The sequence below is a fragment of the Lytechinus variegatus genome, chromosome 13 (genome assembly GCF_018143015.1).
Source record: "Lytechinus variegatus isolate NC3 chromosome 13, Lvar_3.0, whole genome shotgun sequence".
Taxonomy (NCBI): Eukaryota; Metazoa; Echinodermata; class Echinoidea; order Temnopleuroida; family Toxopneustidae; genus Lytechinus; species Lytechinus variegatus.
In genome coordinates this window covers 14,301,800-14,308,470 of record NC_054752.1, presented here as the reverse complement: position 1 = coordinate 14,308,470, position 6,671 = coordinate 14,301,800, and positions in this window count along the sequence as shown.

Sequence of the window (6,671 nt, the reverse complement as noted above, 5' to 3'; positions counted from 1 at the left end):
GGTGGGTGTTTCATAAAGCTGTTCGTAAAGTTACGAACGACTTTACGCGCACGACTGGAACATGTTCTTGGGTCATAACTCAATTACATAGGGATGTCACATAGCACAAGAAAGGATCACCAGTCGTTCGTAAAGGCATTCGTTTCTTACGAACAGCTTTATGAAACACCCGCCGGGACCCAGTAGATGCATTGTACTGTGTATCGGAATCAAGAAAACAAACACCCACAAAAGTTGTAGGCTGTTGACCAGGTAGATACACTCGTAGGATCACTTTGCGTTCAAAGATATCAGTATGGTCATTTGTCAAGCTTTCGAAGTTGAAATCTACAGTGTTCTTCAACTGACCACTGCAATGAACTTGATGAACTCGACACCTCGTATCTTACGAACAGCTTTATGAAACACCCACCGGGTCCCAGAAGATGCATTGTACTCTGTATAGCAGGAAAACAAACACCCACAATAGTTGTAGGTTGCTGACACTCGTAGGATCACTTTGCGTTCAAAGATATCAGTATGGTCATTTGTCAAGCTTTCGAAGTTGAAATCTACAGAGTTCTTCAACTGACCACTGCAATGAACTTGATGAACTCGACACCTGTCTTTGGTCATGCAAGACCAATATTAAGACCTGTCAGACTGAATTAAGGTCGGTCATATAGAGCGTAAAAGCGAACCCCACCAATTAACTGCTCGGTTTGCGTTGAAACCGAAGAAAGTCATGAGAATGAAATACAGACATTCGCTGGAAATGTTTGTTAAATCATCTGCTAAGTTAAAATATTCCACCGAAACAATACAAATCACATGCTTTTTTATATTTAGATCAATGGTAAAGTTCTATTTGACTCGTTACACTCATGATGATGGTGGAAAAGAGTCATTAAATAATAGAATCGTGATTGGTTGAAATTGAATGGTTTATTGCATTGGATGGGATTCGCAAAAGGATGGAAACGAATTCATTTTCATGAATTTTTTTTTTTAGAACCAAGTCACTTGGTTCTAGTGATTCAGCCTAATTATTTCGCTGATTTGCTGTACCAACGCGGTCTATCAGAGCGTCAACGAAATTCATCATGTCGGATTGTCCCCCCGAGAAGAGCATGGAAAACGTTTGCTTAACCCTCCAAGTATTCCTGGCTAACATCCGAGGACAAATACTTGGAGATGTTTCCCCGATCTATAAGACTTGATTTGTCAACATACTTCTGAGTGAATGACCGGATCAATACCATCCTGAATGGGATGGAAGATTCGTGCAAGGAATGGATAAATCCAATACCCCTCGTCATGTTCGTGTTCATCATGTTCATGAGATGAACATATCAGGCGATTTTGTAACATATTTTTCTTAAAGGTTTGCCTTTGAGAGATTTGGGCAAATGGCACTTCACCAATGGTTGTGTCACTTATTTTGGGCTTTATTTTGCGCCTTACTTCTATATGCCATGTCTACTCTGGCAAAATTATTTCTGGGGAAAAAGTACTGCCTAACAATTCCACGGGTGTGTGGCTTGCAAAAATTACATGGTTTTTCGATTGTGATTTCGGTCAGCATAAGATTAGCGACCACTAATTGCATCTTAGGAATGGCTGTTTTGTCTAGAACTGTGCAACAGCTGGATTGTCGCCAATGTCAATCCGCAAGTAGGAATCTAATGACGAAAGTAGTAAAAAAAAATGCCACCGATATCGTTAGACGGTGAACATTGATGGCAAGTTTTGCTATCAAAACTTGTGAACTGTTTTCAAAAAGGCGTCCAACTGGTGACCAATGATTGCAAGTTCTGAGGTTAAAAAAAGAAACATCAAACAAGTCAAACAAATCATGCATTTTAAACATCGATTTAAAGTAAACAGTCAGTTGGATAGTCTCAAATTCATTCAAAGAAATCGAGTAGAAGATAGGGTTCGTTGCATTTGTATTCCATGCTCATTTTCTCACAATCAACAAGTTATTCTAACCCTTATTTACCAATACACTCCTGTTTTCCTTCAAACAGCGTTTATAGTTTGCTTATTCTTCATGAAATGCTAGTATCACAGTGATCGATCTCTTTACATTACCATATTTCTTCGGGGCAGGGATCTGATCGTATTCCTTGTAAAAGAACAAAAGTACGAGGAAATTGCGCCAAAATTTTCATGCTCATCTGGCGTCATGTCGATCGATCATCTGATAAAGACCGAAGCAGGGCTCAGGACAAAATGTCATCTAGAGTTCGGGTACCACCTAATGTATAGCAATAATCACACACATCTGACACATTGATAATGTTTTTGTTTGTCTGTTATCACGAGTGCCAATGAGTGCTTTCAGAAATGATGATTTACGCGTGTCCCGATTTATTTAGACGTGCAGCGGGTCTGGAGTTCAGCTTCGAGGAAATGTAATAGTAACCACGAACTTTAGAAAAAAAACGCGTTTTGCAAGAGATATGTGTCATAAACAGGAGGTCCAAAACGTCCTCTTATTAATTGTCTGAGATATGATCTATATTTTGCATTCCTTTATTGTACAAACCTGACAAATAAATATTTCGTATTTGAATATTTAAATTGTCAATGTCAACGGTGATTGCTGATTTGCCGACGTGCCTTTTTCTCCAGGTGGTTACAGTAGCAATTGACACTATACCTAAAGGAATACTGATGAGAATGTTCATGATGATAAAGGTGATGATGATGATGATAATAATGAAGATGATGCTGGTGATATAAGTACATGTAGGTATCGCGTTATTCATACTGGTAGTTATGGTGGTTGAGTTAAACATGACGATGATGGAGATAAACAAATAGCGATAATAAGAAAATAATAATATAATAATATTTTATTTACCCTGCGTAGCCATTTTCAGTTAGGAAACCTCTCTACCCGATGACCAGAGGGTTCTGCGTATCATAGTAATTTTGTTACTATTGCCCTTCTCCACTCTAAATGCTTAGGGCATGGTCACACCGCCCGAGCGTTGTTGGAGCGGTCGTTGAGCGGATAGAAAAAAAATCATCACCGCTCGCTACCGTTTTTTATTTCGATTTTTTTTTTCGATTTTTCCCCCAATATTGTGAGCGAAATTCGACCCTCTTTCCCTTCCGCTCCACGACCGCTCCAACAACAACGTTCGGGCGGTGTGACCATGCATTTAGTGCCTGGCAACAAGGTAGAAAGTTCAATTTTTATAAGGGTCTGGTATGAATCGGTGGGAGAATGAACCAACGACCTCCCATTCATGGGGTGGGCGCTCTATACCACTGAGCCACCATGTCCACCATATGTAGATGACGACGATGATGATGACGGGGAAAGATAAAGAGAAGGGCGGAGGAAAAGAGGAGAGTGTGTGTCTTTGTGCGTTACATTATGAACTGGACATTTTTTTTTTGCAAAAATCAGCAAACTGCAAAGGAAACGTTTCAGAATCACCAATACTAACACAACAACAACAACAGGGACACGAACATCTTTGGATTCATTTTTTTGCACAGTGTATTATAATTGAGATTTTGGAAAATTTGAAACGCTGCATCCATAAAGAGACGGTTCTGTTACATTTCCCTGGCTGAGAGGGATATCAATTAGTAACCTGTCAAGCTTGTACCATTTCTTTTGATTCATCGTTGCTGTTTTGGGATCTGTCGTGCAAAAATAGGGAAGTATCTCATATCGTTTCTATCTTACCCCATCTGTGTAGGCAGTGTAGTATTACTGCCACTGTACCCGTGATACCACGATTATGAAACCGAGTAGGGAAGGCTAGAATTGTGGGGGGGAGATTGGACTTCTTAATTTCCCCTTTTATTTCCCTCGCCTTAGACGTAAGGTCCAAACCTTAACTATTAAACAGAAAAGCATGGACGACTGGAACGACTGGAAGTTCTGGACCAGATGGTCTCCTTTTCCCCGATATTTGCCTTTCCTTCAGTGAAATCCACTGGAGAAGAAGTGCATTTACAATCACCAGTAGGTTAACATGGTTAAGGCGTCGTCATGATGACATTTTTGCGACGTTGCTACGACAGCATTAGCATACCTAAGGGGGGGACAGGGGTGGCAGGCGTGGCAGTCTGCCTCCCCCCGTTGAGCCACAAGTGGCCCCCTCCTTTGAACTTAAAGACCTTTTTTTTCTTTGTCAATTTTTTTGAATGCAAAATGTCCTTTACTTGTGGTTGAAGCCCCCCTTTTTTGGCGGACGAATTTGAAAATCCTAGGTACGCCACTGTATGACAGTATAAAAATGTGCATAGAGTTCCAAAGAGACTTCAAGTAAACGTCGTGCAGTGGCCTGGGGCTTATTTCTTAAAGGACTTACAACTGTTGTTTTTAATTATGGCATTATAACTACTGCCATGGTAACAATTAAGGCTCAGAAGCCAATTCACAATCGAGATTTCCATCTTAGTTGCCAGAATTGCAAAGTTACAATACTTTCAACTTTTTTATGAAAGGGGTCACATGTTGTTCACGATGTTATATATCAATTATCATATATGAACTGGGATGACTACTTGGGGCTCTGGTTGTTTAACACACTGGCCACTGAATTTCCTAATTCCCATAGTCTATGTAAGATTGCATGCTGTAAGGGCGACCCGGATCCCTGAGTCAACGGGTTAAGATCGAAACAAGACGAGCACCAACCGTCTTCGTCGATGTAATAGTTATCTGTATCACTTGAGGCCTGGAGAGCGTTTCATCAACATTTTCATCCGACAAGTTGTCAGATCTGACATCTTTTCTTGACTCTGATTGGCTGATAGGCAATGTTACTATGGTAACTGTCGGATAAATGGTACTTGTCAGATAAAACGTCCGACAAATCCTTTCATGAAACGCTACCTTGGACTGGAGGTTGGTAATGTTATTCGCCTTGTGGCCGTCCTCCTTTGCGTTTCTGTCTCCCTAGACTCCAATATTTAGGCAATATCTTTAAGGAATTTTTTGTTCGCCAAGACTGGCGTCATTGCCACCTTAATCACTCCTTCTGGCTTAGTCTAAATCGATGTTGCAATATTCCCCGCCGCCAGGTCTGGGAGGTAATGGACCTCTGTGCCCAGATAGAAATATCATTCCGGGTATTTAGTTCTTCCTTTCAAAGGATATAGAGAAATCATATTGTTACGAGAAGACATAAACCTGATACCAATGGTAGGGGCACGAATGGGATCGACACGTTCCCTTTGAGAAGGAAAATTAGGAGTAATCGATAAAAATGGAAGACAAATTTGATAATGGGAATATTGAGAGAAATCAAACCAGCAATACATTGGAGAAATCCCCCATGGCTAGACGGGAAGATTCGGTTCATCATGTTACGTTTGTGAAGCAGAAATCTTCTCCTACCGCTAAGATGTCATCACACACCTATCTTACCCTCACATTTACTTCGACAATCGCCATATGTTGAAATAAAACACATAAACATGGCTAACTTCAAGTAGTGAATAATCATTGCAGAAGGAAAAAGACTGCATAGATTTCCTGAGACGGGTTATATGAGAAAATGAAATAAAATTTATAAGAATGAATCAAAATAAGGCATAGATCGAGAGTGGGTGGATACTATATTTTCCGACAATTCCTGCTCAGCGTCAGAAAATTGTTCATTTCATGAAACACAATTCGTAAAGGTACAGATTATTTCACAACAACTTACGCATGTTACGCAACTCATAAATGTGGCGCATTTATTAAAGACAATATTTGCATCTATAATGACAAGGTTGTGGGTTCACACGTCAGTATAAGCAAAGCGAATAAATTGAATTGCTTTTCAATCTTATTTTGATTAAAATTGAGATGAAATTTTGAAAATATACAAGTCACAGACTTGAAAACTTATTCAGTTGTCAGTTACCGGTACTGAAAGGGGGACGAAAAGGTTGTAGGAAAAACAATTCTGCTTGCAGGGTGGCAAGGAGGTGAGCCGTGTTGCAGAGCGTGTCATGCAACAGAGTACTCGGAGATAGAAGACCTGCGATGTCTCGGATGCAACAAGCTGGCCTTGGGATTCCATTTATGTTTTGACTATTCATGTTTGTACATTATGGAAAGAGGAGTCTTGTTTCAGGCGAGCGTGACTCGCAAAACAAACTCCTTTCCCCATTGTGACGCTGACATGAAGGCAGCCGCTCCGCGCTCTGGTGGTAATGGATTGCTGGGACCTCCCATTTGACTGAAAACGTATCCGATGAGATGATTTTATATATTCGTCATCCGATCAGTCTTCCAAAGCTTGCTAGGGAGATGTTGGATGCTGGTGTCCCAGCCTCTAATACTAACAAGCTTGCGATATCAAACTCTTTAGAAGAATATCTTATATTGGGTGAAGACTAATGGCCGCAGTCACATTGGAATTAGCGGCATATGCCTGTATAAATCCAAGCTACGTGTGAGGAGGTTCCAACCCTGGTCACGTCTCTCGGATGGTGACCTTAAAGGTCGGTCCCAGACGTAAATAATCATATCTGATTCATACACGTCCGAACAAAAAATCAATTAAATACACACACACACACACTTAGACGAAAAATAACGATCATGATGATAGTATTACAATGGAAATAACCGAATGTCTTTTGTCGATCTGGAGTCGGATTAGTTGGTACGACTATAATGTATAGCTTGTAGCGTGGCATGCATGATTAATTTACTGTATAATATA